Consider the following 19320-nt stretch of genomic DNA (forward strand, 5'->3'; position numbering starts at 1 on the left):
GCTTTAAAAGTAAGGATTTAATTAGGTATCCTCATCTGGTAGACACTGCAGTGCTCCTTATTCCTCATATGCTGGTGTCCCTGCTGCAGAAAGGGACCCAATGTCACAGGCTGACCCCTGGGTCTCACACGCAAGAATAAGCCCCTGCAACCGCAGGGGTGTCGGTGCCCGTACTGAAGCCATGGCACAGCATACTGCCTTTGGACATTCAGGGTTTCAGGTTTAGTTGCAGCTGCTGAGTGGGTTGTCAGAAAATGCAAAACAGCCTCATGTGCAGCTCTCTGCTGGGATCACAGGAAATTCAGCTTTGCACTGGAACAGTGGTAAGGTTTTGGGATGCTGTTGCAATGACCAGTGCACCTCTCCTTAGCAGTCTTTTCCGCTGTAAGCAGCATCTCCTGCAGCTGGAGCAGACAGGAAAACCTTCTTCTCCATTATTTCTATTAAATGGTAGAATTAGACAATTTACCAGGATTTCAAGGAACTTTTCTTCAAGCCCAAATGTCAGGTAGGCTAAAGGGATGAATGAGAGAGGAGAATAGAAGAAAACCAGAAGGAAAGTAAGTCATCAACAGTAGTAGGAGCAGGAATCAGAGCCCTCAGTGCTCTGCTCCAGTCACTACACTCCCATCCCTCCTACACACAATATACAAAAAGTGAGCTGGGAAAACAGTGGGTTTGAGAAGAAAACTGAAGACAAGTGGAACAACACTGAGCTTGAACAGGCCTGAATCAATTCTAATTTTTTTCTAAAACCCCCCATTTTATACCTCAATCCAGACAAGTATAATCACTTTAGTAGTTTTAAGCTACATGCAATGGGGGCACCAGCAACAGTTTATTCTGCAAACCTGCAATCTACTTTTTTTATCTTGGAGCCTTTTCCCAAATGAAGAAATACCATTCAATTCATTTGTACCAGCAATGCAGCCCTGTACTTTTTGAGAACTGGGCTGCACTTCAGTAAGTGCCACAGTAAGTGGCTTCTCCTCTATCTGGTTAAAGAAGTACCTTTCCTCATTCTGTGTTCATGAGGGATGGTCAGAGACACCCTCATGTCTGAAAGCTTTGTACTTGTAGGAGGGAGAGTGGTTGCAGCTCATTGCAAGGAAAGAACATTTTGCTTTGATATTTTAGATAGCTTTGTCTGAAATAACCTCAACCTCACTCCAGACTTGATGAAAAGATGAATGAATTTGAAGGAGGAAAGCTGCTTCAAATTCCCGCATATATCTTGAACATTATATTCTGGGGCCCTTATTTTTATTCCTGATTATTTTTTCCAAGGTTGCAGAGAAGAAAGGGCTACAGATTTAACTTGTGGGAGATTTGATTCGAGCATAAAGGACCGTTTTCTCAAACCGGCAAAAGATTAAACTTAATGTTTTACAATCATGTTCAAGGTACATGAGCAGCAGATTTTTGATGGGAAAGTGACACAAGCTGCTGATAGAAAGCCTGCTCTCTAATTCCTGAGGAGTTTGTTTTGTCTTGCTACCCCTGATGTAGCTGTACTTGAAATGAGTTTTGCTTTTGGCTGAAGAACATCCCACAATGGAAGAGAATTAATGTCCTTGCCTTAAAGCATCTCCTGGCTTTGTCCATTTTGTCTGACCTCTAAGAGGCAAGGCAATTTAATAAAAATTCTTTCTGACCCTCAAATAGAAAATCACACACCTCCTTGAGTGCAAGCTCAGGACATTTGTGTCTGAGCATGAGACTTGCTTTTGATGGGTTTTAATGTTATGTGTTGTTGATGTTCCTAAATTATGTAGCTCAGTGAAGCGTTCAAAACCAAATGTTCAGCCCTCATGGGGTATGGTAGAAGGCCTAAGGATAAAGCTTTGATGTGGATATAAAGCCATGGTAGCTGTCAGGTCCTGAGTCATCTTCCAGTGGCACCCATGTGGCCAGAAAGGGAATATATATGCTTCCACACAGTTTCGAGTCAGAATTTCTGCTACTCTAAATTAATTATGCTGCCTCTGCAATCAGTGCAGCAGCACTGATTTGTATCAGCTCAAGGACTGGCCATTTGGATTTCAAGACTGAGAAGTCAACAGGTTTAAAAAGGAGATTTACCTTTTACATTTTAATAACATACTAATATAAATTATGAACTAAAAAGTCAGAATTCTTCCTTTTTCTAATGTATAGTTTGAAGCATCAATAGGAATTTGCAGCTCCTGAGTTCTTGCCCATTATTCACTAGTCCCTACACTAGCCGAGACCACATGAACCAGTGCCATTAGCATCTCACCTCAAGTGAGAAAATTCTGCAATCCTAATTTGGCTGGCTTGGCAAACCTGAGCAGGTATGCAGCACTGTGTCCAGAACTGTGGTTGGTAATATGGGACATCCACATAAGGGTTGCAAAGGAGCTTAACTGGATCACTACAGGAAGCAGAACCAGTCAAGCATAGATCTGTGACCCATACTATATTTTTTTCATTTTTTCTCAGAAGTAACACATTGTTTCCTAGCTACATGCCATTTATATATATAAAACCATGGTGGGTAAGCATGTATAAAAGCATACTAACCAAAAGCTATAGACATGAGATGGAAGTGTGAAGGCCATGCATATGAGCCACTTGTTTAAACATAAACATTCTTGTCTTTCAAGGACAAGGCCTATCTTGTCTTTCAATTCTTCCCAAGCCCTCCTTATGTATGAACTGAATTTCAAAATGAAAATGATTGCAGGTGTCTTAAGTATATTTTTTCAGGCCTTCAATTTAAACAAGTTACAGCAATCCTCACCTTCATAAAATTTTTGATCACTGCAATATAAATTCTCACTGACAGCAGCAGAGATCATGGGGACCTTTCCTGTTTTCCAGAACCAGCTTTTACTAATTTAGATCCCATTCCAGACTGGCTGTTTTTTTTAGGAAGAATTATTCATTTGATGATCCCTAGTACAGCTGCCTACCACATGTACAGCAGCAGTGTACATGTGCAGCACTTTTAATTTTCCCCACTTTCAGCCTCAGCGCTGGAACCTATTTACATAGCTGGTGTTTCACAAATGCTGTGTTACTTCACCCTTTCTTCAAAAAATATCTGTAATAGCAATGGTGGCTATTAATAACTACAGCTAACTAATAGCAGGAATGCTCAGAGGGCTGGACAGCCTGTTACAATGACAGCCCGGAGAGATGACCACTCAGTTTCTTACTGTGCACAGACTGTGATCTCTGGCTAATTCATCCTTGTGCCCTTAGTCCACATCTGTAAAATGAGATATTATTTTCTGGCTCAGGCCAAATAAGTATAATCAACGACTGGGTAATCAGCTATTGCAATAGTCCCAAGTTTGTAATTACCTGAGATAAAGGATGCAAAATCCCGCTGGATCATAATTACTGAGTCATCTCTCTGCTCTTGGGGGTAATGGGGGTCAGATGTGCTGCATGGCATGGAAAACTCTGAATAACAGAGTCATCATGCAGAGACAGCTGCCAGCTGATTAGACCTGCTTTTAGCAGATGTTGGATGAGAGGACACTCCAAAGGTGGTCCCTTCCATCCCAATACCCCTGTGATTGTGTTCTAACACTGCACCTCTGCAAATACATCCTCTTGGAGCACTGGAGACCATGGGCTCACCCCCAAAGTAGTGCTGCAGGACACAGACTGCCTCCATCAGGGACAGACCGAGTCATACTGGACTGAACTGACTCAGGGCAGCTTGATGCCTCCACCAAAGTGCTTTGATACATGTGGCTCCAGATTGATCCTAGAAAAAGTATAGGTGCCTTTAGGCAGGACTGTGCCTCCATGGAGCCAATCAATGGCACAGTTTATGTCCAGATGAACCATCTAAAGGTAATGAAAGTTTATCATGTTAGGAAATATGCTCTCTAGCTCAAATTTGCCTGCCATGTCATCTTACATCACCACTGCATCACTGGTTTAAGTCCTTCTTGCCCAGCCTTTACATGAAAAAGCGAAACTAAGCCTTGTGGTTCCTGTTGGCTCTGTGTATCAGCAATTAAGTAAAGATTTTGGAAATAACAGCTACTGGGGTGAATATCCCTGTGATGACCAAATTTTTTAAAACTGTGCGTAAAATTAGACATTCAAAAAGTTTAAGATAGTTTAATGGACTGTGTCACCAGGGACCTACTTTCTCAGGGTCCTCAGAGGTAACCATAGTGCCGTGCCGTCCGAGCAGCACTCCCAGCCTGAAGGCAGCACAGCCCAACCAATCTCTTGGGTGCTATTTGAAAGATAAATAAGAAACATAGGACATTAATTTATGTGTCAAGGTCTACACTGCCTCTAGGGTTAAAGAAAAAGGAAGAAGAAGGAAAAAACATTTTAACATTTTTGATGGGGGTTGATCACGACACAGACTTTATCCTACATGTCTCGTACTTTTCCATCTGTGTTACAGCTCATGGGGTCCTGGCCAAGGTTCCGTGTTCACATTCGCAATTGTAGTTGTAACTGCGACCCTTGGTTTGGTAACTACTTTCTTAACTGCTATATAAACATCTGTGAATGCATATACAATATTCAGTAAAGCAGATGACATTTGCAGTGACCAGCTGCCTCCAGTCATGAGACAAGATTGCACACGGCCACAGTAAAACAGAGCACCCAGAGGCTTGCAGGGCTTACACAGTTGGGGTGTGGATGAAATGGGCTGGGGAGAAACGACATCATCCATGCCTGGGGGGCTGCAAGTGCACTGCCCAATAGCTGTTCTTCCTCAGTCAAAAGCCAGATCCTGGGGCAGAAACCAAGTCATGACTTGGAATAATTAGCTGGCACACAAATTACTGCTGTGTTTAGATGTTGGTAATGAAAACAACACCACTGGGTCCTCAGAAGTTAGGTATATATTCTGCTTGTCTCTAAACACGTCACAAAGCAGCAGGTCGTAGCTCCCAACCAGTTTTGAAGTTTAGCCTCTGGTAGTTACAGGCAGAAAGCTGGACTGGCTCTGATACACCCTGCTCACGGGACTGCTGCCTGCAACCCGGGCGTGTGCGAGCAGTCCCGTGTGTCAAGCCTTGTTCCTACAAACCAGATCACGAGGTCCTCCACATCACAAAATGAGAGTAAAAGTAAAAAATCCTAGCTATTTTCCAAAAATAGAAAAGATGAACCAGGAGAGAGGGAGAAAAAGCATCCTTGCTGCTGGTTTAGCCGAGAGGGGAGAGGTCCAGCACGGCAGGTGACAACAGGCTCAGCTCTGCGTGGCTGAGCAGGGCAGCTCTGCACCCACCTGTGGGAATGAGTCCTAGGTGTGAGACTTGAACCCACTGCAGACAAAAGGTGTTTGGTATCTTAAGATAACACTTATTCTCACAACAGTTTTAAAGGAATAGCTTTTAAACACGTATTTAAATTAAAAACAAAAACCAACCAAACCCAAACAAACAAAACCCAATGCAAATAATTTGAAATTCAAGATATACACGTGTGTTTGACACTGCCTCATATTTTGAAAATGTTAGTGGAGAAAGGGAAGGTGAAAATAGCAGGACGCAGCTGAAAGAGTCAAAATTAATTTATTGTAGACTTAGGGTTTCAGTATTTGACAAAGAAATTATACAAATGGAAAACTAAATTGAAACTGAAGCTTCTCATATTTGACAAAATATATCACTGCTACTAGTCAACTACAACTGGGAGAGACAATTTAATTACTATAAACGACTTGAAGTTGTACATATGTTTCGTGTCTTAATAAAGTTACAAAAAAAAAAGAAGCAAAAATAAAAGCTGAAGCCAAGTCTGAGGTCAAGAAAAAAAAAAGTGTAAGGGATTTTTTCAAGTCCGTTGTCACACAAGGGGAAAAATACAGTTGACAAAGGAGATCATTTGATCATTCATCCTAAAACTACTACTTCCCTAAGCTAGAAATGCTTATTAAAAGGTTTGAGGGCTTTTTTGTTTGTTGTTTTATCTTTACGTTTCATAAAACCCAGAAAAATTGCATTTACAATATTTAAAATTTGATGTTAGACTGTAAGCTTGTTTTTCTTTTCCCCTCTTTTGCAACTGAATACAATGGAATGAATAAGGACTTTGGATTTTCTTTCTTATCTTTGCTGCTCCTCTAATAGGTTTTTTCATCCTCTACAAAAAATCTCTGTCCTCATCGTCTAAGAATTATATTACTATATGTAAACTATTTTCCTTTATTTTTGAAGGTGTAACTTTACAATGGAGCAAGGAATTTCTTTTTTTCTGAAACCTTACATTTACCTATTTTAAGCTACATCATTATTTTGCTTTTCTTATTCATTTCCATATTTGTTCTACTGAGGACATATTTGGTCTACTGAGGACATGTTCCAAAAGCTATGCTTGTTTTTATGAAGTTTAATAAGTACAAGTAGACAAAAAGAAAGAGGGAGAGAAAAAAAAAAGAAGTAAACAGATCTTTTGAAGGAGAAAAAAAAATCTGGAAAAACACTCATTTTTCTTGCAGGCAATTAATTGCATTGCGATATCTAAAATGCTAAAATTCAGTCTGGGTTACCATTTCCTGGTTGAGATACAGAGAGATTCTCAGAAAATCGAGGTTTGAAATAGAAAGTCAGCAGTAACCTCATATGGAAGACAAGGAACGCCAGCAGAGGGGACAGAGCCTGAGAGCACTGCCACTTGGGAGCCATGAACTGAAATAGAGAAGCCTGTCATTTTTGCTTTATTTTTAAAATATCGGAAAAAAATAAAAGCCGAAAACACGCATTGTGTTTTCGTTTTGCCGTGCCTGTGCTGGAAGCATTGCTCACATACCCTCCTGGTACAGAGCACACATGCCACGGTTTCTGCGCTGCGATCGCTCGCTCTTATGTTACTGCTCAAGTATGCATTCAGAAAAGAGCCAGCAGATACAGTAGATTTATTCTGGTTGTTGAGGTCAAGGGCTTCTTTTTTTTTTTTTTCTTTTTTGGACTCAGTAGAGGGGGAACGCTTTCCTCATAACACCAGACAGGCTTTCTGCTTTGCAGTCTACTGTCAATGTGTACCACTGATAAAAAAACATCTGAGAGCATTTTAAAGGATTTATCAGTCTAAAGCACCGGTGAGTTATATGCTGTCTCCTGTGTCAAACTTAGGAGGCTTTCAGCAAAGCACAATATCTGTACGCAGTGCAAGTCAGAGGCTACAGCTGCTGGAAGCTCTTGCAAGCCATGTAAGTAAAGGGCTTTATTTAGCTGAAGCAAACTTTGTATATTCTCTTGCTTCGTAAAAACTCTGAGATAATCTAAACTTAAGATGAATTTCCTAATATTAGTAATGTCATTATCCTGCTGTCCCTTTGAGTAATGCATGTATGTCAGCACAATAAATAAATATCTTTCCTTGTTTTGCTTGTGAGTAGTGTACGGAGCAGAATCTGTACATGCCTCAGACAGGCTCTGTTTGCTTTTCTGATTGCTGACCATTTCTGTTCTCTGTTTGTGATCAACACAGAGAACTCTGATTTCTTTGATTTCTTTGATTTCTTTGATTTCAAGGACAATGGGAGTGTGGCAGGGAAATGCAAAGACTGTGCGAAGGAAAACAAATAGGAGAAAGGCAGTTTACAAAGTAGTGTCAGTGAACCCAAAAGTTGTGGAACTTGTGGTCAATGGGATTCTATATGATTTATAGTGATGTTTAACAGGTCACAGATAATGTGACTAAGAGGAAAATTAAATAACAGAAGAAATGTTTTGATTTCTTTATAAAATGCATCTTTATGTTCATGCTCATATTTAAAATAATCACTTCCTGTATGGTTATTTGGAACTTATTGCAGGGGACAGATCACCTTTCTCTGAGCTTCATGATGTAATTTAAGGTCAAGAAATATTTCTTTGTTCTCTATCTAGTTCATGTACTTATTGACGTCAATAGGCCTGGCAAATAGGTGTTGAAATGCCAAATTTCTCTTCTTGTCTGTGAGATCCTCCCTGATGTTTTGATGGCTACCAATATGCAGATATGGTGATAAATAAATGGAAGATGGATTAGCTCCACTGACAAGGTACTGAGAAAAAAATTCCATGCACTCACACTTCTCAGTATCTTCCTGTTCAGTTTCTAGTCCCCTTGCATTCCTTGTAGCCTTTCCAAAAGCACCTGATCTCTCTGATTTTGTACGTTCTATTTGCCTCACACTTTTTCCCAGTTTGCAGTAACTTTTAGCAGGCCCTTCCCTCCAAACCCACATGTCTGACAGATGCAAATCCTGCCTTCCAATCCTCACAACAAAAATCTGCCATGGACCCACAGGGCAATACCAGCTTTATCTTTTGCAGATACACTGCTGCAATCTCCTCTTGCATCAGGTGCCCAGAGGAACATGGATGCTGCCCTAAATAGTTTTCTACCTCTCCCAGCCCTTCTCTTGACTTATTTATTTCCATGGCAATGCAAGATCCGCATGGGGAGAGGGGCACTGTCCATTAGAAGAGATGCCCATGATTCATTGAAGGCAATGGAAAAGCCTTCCTTGTCTTCATCCAGACAGTCAGACCTGGGTGCCTAACACCAAGGAAATTAATGGACATGCTGGGCTGCAGAGCTGCAGTGTGCTGCTTCCAGTGACACTGAGGTGTCACCTCCCTGAGCGAGAATGGGGAAAGGCTCTGTACAAAGAAGTTTGCAGAGAGACAAAGAATCACATCTTGAAGGTGCACTGGCAGGAGTGAGTCAGAGATGAGTGGGGCTGGTGTGAAATTCAGACTCCTCTGATGATGGAGGAAGAACATGTTGTTTTTCAAAGAGTGTTTGGGGAATGACAAAAGTTTAATTTTCAGTACAGGGATGGGTAAGAGCTTTTTTCTTTGCAACACAAGTCTCTCATACCTAGTTGGTTCAATGGCACTCCAGGGAGAAAACAGCAGTTTGTTATAGTTTTTTGAATTTATGTATATTCATGTGTTCCACTAGTCTCTTGGCAAATGCATCTTTTGATTTCTAGAGCTTTCTGAACCTTTCATATAGTCCCTTTGCTTTGAAGCAACAGATGTCTGTGATAAGCAGATGGTTATGGCTTTGAATTTTAACATCTTTAAATAGTTTTGCATATATTTTACAGAGAGGAATGTACTCTGTCTTACTATGCAGTACTCATGCACTAAATGAAAAGTATCCATGTCTGGATGTTGATGTCACTTCCTAGCTTGAAAACCAATAAACCACATGTTTTTTAGGATTAATTTGTTATGACATATTTTCATCCAATCATTCAACTTTTGTTTTCAAGTTACAAACCAACTGCAAAATGCACTAGTCTGATGTAAGCTCAAAGAGAACAAGCAACAAAAAGAGTAAAAGGCGATGCCTCACTTGTGAATTGCTTTCTCACTCTGATGTATACTGGGAGCAGGCTGAAATCTTCCCCTTGCACAATTTCCCAGAAGAAATCATGTAGTGCCTACGGAAACAACTGAGCAAAATCTTTTGATCTTTTTTATTCTACAGTTTCATTTTCAGGAGGTACAGCTATGAAATCTGATGAGTGGAGAATCTAAGAACATGAGATCTTATATCGGGAATAAATTTGAGAACAAAAATGAAAAGAATAGATCTGAAATAATTTTCTTTCAAGGAAAAGAAGTCATATACACAGTTTCATCCAAATGTTTTGCTATTGGATATTAGTTTACTGCTCTAAAAATTGTAGTTCTTTTCTCCCTCTCTGCCTGACTTTCACACTTGAAGAGTTTGGTTTTAAAGAATCACTTGAGACAGTCTGTGACATGTCTGAACTGTTTAAACTTGACTTAGTTGATCTTAAGTATGGATTATTGCACATATTATCAAAGGCTTTGTTAATTATAATGACATAAGAGATGTTATTGCATGGACCCAGTCTTTACACAAGGCACCAGCCTGACTTGAAAGAAAAGAAATGCCTCATTTCAACCAAGCTTTGGAGCTTTTGCCTCCACCTTTGAAAAGGCTTTTGAAGGGTTCATAGTGCTGGAGAGGTGTTAGAAGAGTTCAGCGATGATGCAGGATATGCTCTTTCCTTCTCTTTTTTCCTCATTCTCCAATACTTCTTGAAACCTTTTCCTTTCTCACTTATTCAGGATATGGTAACCTTTAATCCCAGACTGCCCCAGAATACAGGTTTTCCTCTTTATGCACCTCAAATCAGCCTCTCTTTACTCCATAAACACTATGGCTAGTGTTCATCCTTCCTGGAGTAGAGAAAGCTTGGGATGCAGAAGGGGCCTGATGGGGACAGCATGCCCCAGCACAGCTGATGGACCAAACTGTCCCCCTGTTTGGATTTCAGTGTCTAATCCCCATCTCTGCAGGTACAAGCAAAGTAGACAACAATGTAAGCAAAGCATGAAGGCTGATGACCCCTGTAAACTGATACCCAAGGCTAATGGATGCTTTACTTAGTGCCTGGCATTTAATTGCTGCCTAATGCTATGCATTTCCTGGTGGTTTCCTGACCCAGACAGCTTCTGGGACCAGTCAGTACCCAAACCAAAAGTGGACTGATCAAACCTAGAATTTTGCCTAAAGAGAGCATTTCCTCCAGTTCCACTTTGAAAGATTTAAGATCTCTTCTGTATCCAATACTGAAGAGTTAAAAGAAAAGAGGAAAAGAAAAAAAAATTGTTGAAGAGTTCTATTTTAGTATATTGTTTGACAATATCAGGTTTTCACATTTAGAAATCTATATATAAATGAGAAGAAGTTGTGAAAACTTCTTATTGATGGACCGTTTTTCTTTCTGACAATTTTAATTATTTAAAGACTGCAAATGTTCAAAGACTTCAAAGACCACAGGTGGTACTCTGCTACCTGACAGCAGCGGTAACTCAGAGAGTGGCTCTCCTTAATAAATCCTTGCAATATGAAGAGGTTACCTTCTGATGTGTGACAGACTTCTCTTGTGTCTATCTCAAGATCTCTTTCTCTCTGTGAAGCTCTGCTATCCATTATTGGTCTTGTGCAACACTTCAGCACATGTGTATTTATGTCCCTGGATACCACTTCTTGGCCTTACAGATGTGAGGACTGAGTATGAAGATAGAGAAAACTGAAGGCAGTTTTCCTGAATTCTGGAAGTATATGTTCATTCACTGCCACACATAAATAAACAGGTTCTTTGTAAAGAGGGAAAGAAAACAGCTTTTAATCCTTAACAGAGTCCTGTGTGCCTATAATATTCCCATAGGGTCAGAGGTAGAAATAAACCCTCCAAACCTGCCAGAAAGTTCTCAACAGAAGTGTTGACAAGACAATCAGCAAAACTGACCCATAAGTAGCAAAATATCCACATCAGACCTGTATGGAGAGCTGAGACCAGTTAACAGGACTGTGGTGCCTGTAATGGAAAAACTCTTGGCAGCAAGGAAGCAATGCACTGAAATGCCAGTTTGCAGATGTGAAGCAAGCCTGGAAGCTGCTGTAAATGAGCTGCTGCAATGGAGGGTTGTAATGGGAACGTGGATTTTTTGTTGTGAACCTGCTGGAACAGATATCATCATCCTTAGTTATCAATTGATGTTAGTCAATGCGCCTTTGAGTGACTGCCAACTTCATCAGTCCAGTGAAGTAACTAACACACTTGATATCTTAAATGTTGCTGGGCAGGGGGAATTATTTCTGTTATATTTTTAAGATATCCTCTGTGGCTTTTGAGATGTTTCCTGAAATCTGCAATTACAGTAATGTAAGATCTGCATCCAGCTTTTTCTAAAATAACATTGAAGCAGACTACACGGTAACTAAAACAATTCTTTCTTTGTCATCTTCCTTTCAGTTTGTCAGCTACTGCTCTAGCAAGTAGTTTCTGCCTTGAGGGGCTGTTGATAGATAGTTCATTGAGATAGCTCACTATCTCAGCTGCCTTGTCCCTGTGAAGTCCTTGAAAACACTGAGAAAAATTTCTGTGTTCACCACAAATTGACTTTGACAGCACTGAAAGCCTTTGATGGGGCATGTGGGGAAAGATGGCAGTACTGGAAGTCAAAAGAAAGCATTAGGACTGTTTGGGGGGTTTTGTGACAGTGGGGAACCAGATTCAGCATCCCAGGGTTGCAACAGCAAGGGCAGTGCCAGCATGCTTTGATTACTGCCCCTCGGTGCATGGACAACCTCCCCCCTACCTGCACAGTCATTAGCATGTCCCCTGAATCTCCTCCCTTAGAGGAAAAAATCCAGACAAGGGAGTCCTGGAGGACTACAAAAATCCCTCAGAGTTCAAGAGTGCAACAAAACAAGTGCCTGGGCATCCCAGATGGGCAGAATGATCCCCAGCTACAAAGCTGAAGACTTGGAGTCTACGTGACTATGCTGAGTTGATCATTCTGTGGCTGCTACGTTCTGCTCCTTAAAGAAAATACTCTGGATTCATGACCATTCCTTGTTCAGGAAGGAAAATTTTCAGATTCCCTAGTTAGACTGACCACCAGTGGTCATAGAACAAGAGGATAAGAATCCATATTAACTGATAATTAAGATATTTTATCATTACAATTACTGACAGACACTACAGACACCTAGAATTTTGTAATCTATAAATGGGCAGTCATCCTTCTTTTATCTATATCCATTTTTGAACATTATTTAAATTCCTATATCTTAAGTGGAAATCAGAGGAAAAAAAATACAATTTTGGGGGATTCTGCTTAAATCAAAGTAGTTTGAAAAAGAAAGACATAAATGATACAAACCTGTGGGGTTGACAGGTGACTCAAATACTGTTTTTTGAGAACAGGCATGAACTCAGCACATGAGGGAAAGAGTCATCCTCATGTTTATCTTACTAGTTGAAGAAAATTATAGTTTCAGGTCAACAGCATGCAGAGATGGATGAAGTTGTTGCCAAAGACAATCCCAACAGTGAATCTGTGCTGTGAATATTGCATTTGAAATTAGTCAGCAACAGCTATGTCATCTTGATTTGCATGCTAATACAGATGATGCAATGAGGCTCTGGAGAGATGGATCTACAGTAAGCTGGCAATAAAATTTTGTCTTTTAGGGAGCACTGAAATTCAAAATTCTCAGGGGTGTATTTCTCTAACTTTGCACCTTGCCTCTTAAATGAAGAAACATACCACTGTGGCCACATTATGACATCATCTCTTCAAGGAGAAAGGGATGTCACACCTATTCTTTCTGAAAACAGCAGGTGCAGAAACTAAGTTTTGGACATTTTTCCATAGACATGAGCTATTACAAAAGCTTGCACGTTATCAGCTTTCCTGCTGAGAATAAGGCTACATTATGATTGAGAACAAGCTATGTTTTAGGGCCTGCTGGACCCTGAAGCAGAGCACTAGACCCTGTTCCAGAAAAATAACAGTTCTGGGAGAAATATAAAATGCCTTCTCATTGATAAATGTTGTTTCCAAGATAATCTCATGAGAGAAGGTCTTTGAACTACAGCACCATTTCCAAAATATGAAAGAATATTGGATCCTTGCAGGCAAGGAAGGGACGTGAAAGTCCAGAGAGACACCTCAACATGTGGGGTGGTGGTAACTGGTGATCCCTCTCCTTATAGCAGATAAAGCAACGTGTGGGTCTTTTGACATCTTCGTCCCCCTTGGTGTAGCTCTTTCTCACTCTTTTTTTTTATCATAGAAAGACTGAAAAAAACTTCTTCAACATCTCCTCACTAACACGATTTCTTAGTGTAGGATTTTATAAATCATATTTTTCTACATTTATGGAAGCTACGACCACACTTGTGTATGCATATTTGCTTGCATTGATTTCACTGCAATGCTAGCCTGTTGCCTGTTGTTGTAATGAAGTCTTAATATTTTTCCCTGTCGGTTTGAGGTGGCATTTTCCAGATTATGGGATTTCTTTCCCCAGACAAAAGGTGTGTTATGTGTTGTAGCACTGTACCCCTTTGCTATGTCTTTGAGCGCTCAGTTTTCATGCCAGTGCCCAATGCTGTTCTTGAAGATGATGCTCTAATGCAGACAGGGTGTTTGGCCGATTTCTGCTTCAGATGGCTTCTACCATCTTTTCTTCATTGCTGCCAGTGTTTTCTTTTGCTTCCCTGGGGACACCAGATGCATCTAATGAGTCAGTTCCAGCTTCCAAGCTGAAACAGCTCATGGACAGCAGCCATGTGTTGTTCAGATTCTTGCATGGGAAGGAGAGATCTCCTTCCTTTTTCTCTTGCTAAACCGATTCACTCAATAAGAATTTGTTTCATATCAAACTGGCATTGCTTTTAGCTAACTCCAACACTTTTCTAACTTCTATCCTTAATTCCAAGCTTTTATTATATGCTAAAAGAGGAGAGCTGCCTTAAAAGAAAGCTGTTGCCTCAGACAGTTCACTTTGCTCCCAGCTTAAATGATAGGATAAGAACTTTTTAAACCCAAAAGTCACAGGCAGTAGCTCGTGAAAAATAAGACAACGCTCAGAGACATGCTTCTCTCCAGTGTTGCATAAATAGCTATATAACATATAATGTACTGCAACATCACAGCAGGTCTCCCAAATTGAAAACAAGGAGGAATAAAAGACTGCCGTACCTTGGCTCTTAAATCCTTGAATGTGTTGTCTGTGTTGATTAGTTACTTTGATTTGTGCTTCCCCGCACAGCTCATTTTTCCTTTTAATAAGAGTTTGGCTTGTAAATTGTCACTTGTATTTTCACCAAACACTGCAATTAGACTGGAGTGACGGAATATATTACATTGTTTGTTTTCCATTATGTTTATTCCAGATGGGTTTTGTCACTGACTCTTTTTCCACTGAGCTGGGCTGTTAATAAATATAGGATAAATCTAATGAATAAATTTGCTGTGCTCGGTATAGATCTGTGGTGGTGGCTGAGACAGGGTTATGCTCCTAAATAATGGGTTCTTATTAGAACTACAGAAATGTTAATTCCTGCTCACTTATGAGAGGAAGATGGACTCCATGGATAGTGAGGGGTTAAAGATGATGCATATGTGGGGTTTTTTTCCTTTAAAAGACATCCACTTAAAACTTAAGCTGAGATTATGATGACTTCACAATTGTGATGTTTTATTGCTTCTCTGAACAAAGGAAGTGTTTTATGGAAAAGCTACAGAGTGAGTACCTGTTTTCATGCCTTTTATTGCTGGAAAGCTCCTCTGTGCCCTTGAGCAAGCTGTTTTTGTCTCTGTCTCGGTTCCTGAACAACACTTCTTTTCTTGTTCAACTGGCTTGTCTCTTCAAATAGAAGTTGTTCAAAGTCCCTGCCTAGGTGGGAAATGCAAAATTGATTTTAGAAAGAGAATTGGAACACTTTGGAGAAAAGAACCCCATACGGGATGGCAATGCAATGTGGAAGTCTACAGGGCACCAGGACTTGTCAAAGTGGCATTGACTGGAAAAAAATGGAAGCTGTGACAGGAGACCTTGGAAAAGTCCTATCACTTACAGAGTTTTCCAGTAGTGGTCTCTTAGTTTTTCCATTAGAAAGAAACATAAGAAAACCCAGGATGAAACACAACATGGTCAGTCCTACCACCTTGCAAAAGTTTTAAAACGAGAAGAGGTGACCGTGGTTGCTCAGAACTGGGATTTTAGAGTCTTGGTTAAAGAGCTTGTATTTTAGAAGATCAGGTATAATCAGCAGATTACAGCAAACAAATTTTGTTTCTACTACCATTTCCCACTTTCTCTGAATTCTTCCAGGGAGCACATAAGCAAGAATCTACCAGCAGTGCTGCCTTTTGTCAGTACAAGTGGCTTCTCATGTGTCCGTTAGCTGCTTAGCTCTGCTCTAAACAACAAAAACTGTCTCTGTTTCTGAAGGTAATGCAAGGCAACACTTCCCCAAGTGAAAAACCCAGTGATGAACACGAGTGTTGATTTCCTAATGTCTGAAGAAAGAAATTGTTCATCTGGGCTCACATGGGCCCACTAGCAGCAAGCTGGGGAGCCCAGTCAGTGCTGTGAGCTGGGTGGCAGTGGGTCTCAGCCACAGTGAAGAAGGGAAGTTTCTAGGAACAAGATCGGACAAGGAAGACGAAGGACAAGTACGAGATGTGGGAGTGATAACTCAAGAAGGCCCCAGAGGAATGGTGAGCTAAGAAAGGCAGGAAAGGCATGGCTATTTTGATAACTGAGATATAAGAAAAACGAGGATACAGCCCATACCCTCAGCACTGGGTGTGCTGCCTGGCCAGGCTGTGAGGCATGAAAGAGTTAACCCTTCTGGAACTCGTTCAGGACATTCCAGTGCTTGAAGTCACACAGCAAAAATAAACCTCATGCCAGGCATGTTGCCTGTGGGGTTTATGCTCTACTTTTTGATTCAATCATTTAGGAATGCAAAGCCCTTCTACCAGGTCTGGCCTTTAACAGCATCTTTGCTTTGCCAACACCAGACTGTGGCAGACAGTGGAGTAGATCCCATGGTAATGAAATCCACAGTAAAAAGGTCCATGTCTGCCTGTAGCTGCTCAGACATGCTATTTCTGTAGGGCCTGATTCACCTCTGGACTGTGCTGTAGCATCATTTTTTGAAGACTGAAGACAAAATGCTTTCCCTTCTATTTGTCTTACACACCATACTCTTCCTAGGCACCACTGCGTGTCCACTGACATGGCAGGGAGATGGTGAGTCCGCTAAGAGAGGCTGAGTGTTTGCTAGGAAATAAAATAGATGGACAGCTTGTACATTAGATTCCTGTGTGTTTCACTGGCAAGGAGAAGGAGAGTTTAGCCATGCCCAGCCTGCTCCCTTTGTAAGCAGTGTCACACTAAATGCAGCAAGGTGCAAGTTGGACTGCAGCACTTGGAGGTAGACAACCCCTCTGGGGATTTGCCTGGGGTAGGACTTGGGTTTTGTACTTTTGAGCAATAGTTCCTGCTTCTGTCACTGAAATCTTTATTTATTCCAGTACCCCGCACTTGGAGGCCTCCAGTGGTGGTTTCCTCTCATTTCACATCTTTCTCCGTTGCTCTCCTTACTTTTGAGCTGACCATGATCAGATACTTTCATGTCATTTCTCTTGTGCCCTGGCATTCCTTTGGGTGGCAGATGGCTTCAGATTTCACAGTTATGCTTCCTCTGCTCCCCAGACCCACCAGTTTTGTTTTTCTTAGAACACAGGATCATCGAGGCTGGCACTACTTTGCAATTCTCACGATGAGACGTGGTCTACTAAGAAGGCACGTGGGGAAAAACATTGTGGTGTTATTTTTTCTCTTATTAAGAAGTGGAGAACATGCAGTGAGCATGATGTTCTCATTATCTATTTATGAGTAGTTCCTATTCAAAGGATTGTAAGAGAGAGTCAGTGAACATTGGACCAATTTCTATTTGATTACTCCTTGAAAAACTGGAAATTATCATGATGCAGTCCAATGACTTACTCTGGATTTACACCAGTGCCAATGAGAACATAATGTAGTCCATTAATTTTACATCACATCCCAATGGACATGGACAATATATGCAGTGTGTTAAAACCTATCTGAATGCTTATTAAGAGTCCAATAATAATGGTATTTACTGAGGATTATTTAAAAATGCATTTCCTTTCTTCACAACTTCCACACTCTCTCTTTTGGTCTTCTGTGATTTACACTGAGGACCTTGGCCATAAAAATGGACTGCAATTGTGAAGTCTTTAGCGAACTTTGTGAAGTATTTCACACTTCTCATTCTATTTGTCATAGTATTTTGCTGTCAGCTTAGACTTTCTCAGTCTTGTCTTTTTAACTCCAGAATGCACTACCATGTTTGGAAATATTTCATGTAGACTTTTTAAATAAAAAGAATTCATAACACCCAACAATTATGTCATGAACCAAAATTTATTTTATCTATCTCCTTTATGAAAAGGATATTTTGGCCTGTTATAAGAAATGTTGATAATTATTCAATCTCTGCATTGACCTCATTAATACCACTCAGGGTGGTATTTGATAGCTATTAATGAAAACTGTTTCACCTAAAGATCAGTTGCATAGCAATTTCTGTAACAAGTACAAATAGAAAAATGTTCTAAGTCTCTTATAAAGCTCTATCCAATTCTACTCATGCCACTAAAGATGATTCAGAAATTACTACACGTCCAATCCAGGTCAGCTTCTGTGCTTATAGCTTGCATAATCCTAAAGACCATACCAGTGCCCATACCTCACTTGATTCATATCACTACTCCCACATAGTAATGCATTGCAACACGTACAATATACTTGAAGTTGATGACCTTTTCACCAAAAAAAATTAAAAATGAGAAGGAAAAAAAAGTCTGTGCTTACAGTCAGAGGAGTAGAAAGCAGAAGAATGACATTACAGCATGAAACCTCTATGGAGCTGGAGGTAACAAGAGGTGCACTTTGCACTGAAAATTTCCTGAGCCTTCTCCCACTTATTTTCATCTCTGTAATATGCTAATGTGTTAGCTTTACAGTGTAGTATGCTGCCAGAACATTGCAACAATGGCACTCAATGCCAGATGCAAAAAAATCTTCTTGAAATATTACTAAATAAGGTATTGTGAATGTTCTACGTGGGAAAAATAAGTACATTCCCTGAGCAGTAAGAATAAGGGAATTTCTTAGGTCTGATAGCTCTTTGTCAAATGCTTGTCTTTCTTTATGACGTTTTTCTTCCCTTTCATTTAATTTCTCCAACTATCTTAGCTTTTTTTCTTAAACTAAAATGATCTATAATTTGCTATCACTTTATTGTAGTTTGAGATTCATCTTGATCCATTTAGAGGAGTAACAACATACCAGGATTTCTGTATCTAGAAAAGAAACAGTATCAGAAGCTAATTATTTGGGATAAAATGATGCTAAGGGCTAAAAGTCGGTACTGTTGCTGGATGCATTACTACATTTCCTGTATAAAGCATCGTTTTCCAGATCATAAAACACTTTCTTCAGGTTGCCATGATGACTAACTGCCCCTCATAGTCTCTGGCCATGAGGAGAACACTGTACTTACTTAGTGAATGTGGGCAAGGCCTAGCTATGAGTGGGGGCAAGTCATGGTCCCAAAGGATTATGAACCTAATGTTGGCCTTCAAAGCTGGAACCCAAGACACTTTTTTCCACACCCTGCACACACACAGTAGGCATGTCACTACAGGGGACAGGCACTGCCATACAACCCCTGGTGATGCATCACAGCCAGGGAGGCCCAGGCCCAGGGGCACTGCAGCAGTAGCAGAGCAAAGAAACAAGCCAGTGAAATACGTCCTTGATTTTCTGGTCCATGTGAAGAACTTCTGGATGCTCCTGAAGCTGTGCAGTGCTTGCTGTCACCTGGCTACAGTATGGCTTCAGAGAGAAAATGTATAAACTCTTTCCTACACATCTTCTATCTACTGCATTAGCTCTCTCATAGGCTGCCAAGATCACTTTATTTACTGT

General features: G+C 40.5%; 1 protein-coding gene across 1 annotated transcript in view; it reads left to right on the forward strand.

The window, feature by feature from the left end:
• The first annotated feature begins 6895 nt into the window (after positions 1–6895).
• Positions 6896–19320, forward strand: part of C1QTNF7 (C1q and TNF related 7) — a 35612-nt gene continuing 23187 nt past the window's right edge. Inside the window, 1 exon segment of the mRNA XM_032686961.1 lies at positions 6896–7162. The gene's annotated coding sequence lies outside the window, so the exon portion shown is untranslated.

The sequence above is a fragment of the Chiroxiphia lanceolata genome, chromosome 4, assembly GCF_009829145.1.
Source record: "Chiroxiphia lanceolata isolate bChiLan1 chromosome 4, bChiLan1.pri, whole genome shotgun sequence".
NCBI classification, from domain to species: Eukaryota; Metazoa; Chordata; class Aves; order Passeriformes; family Pipridae; genus Chiroxiphia; species Chiroxiphia lanceolata.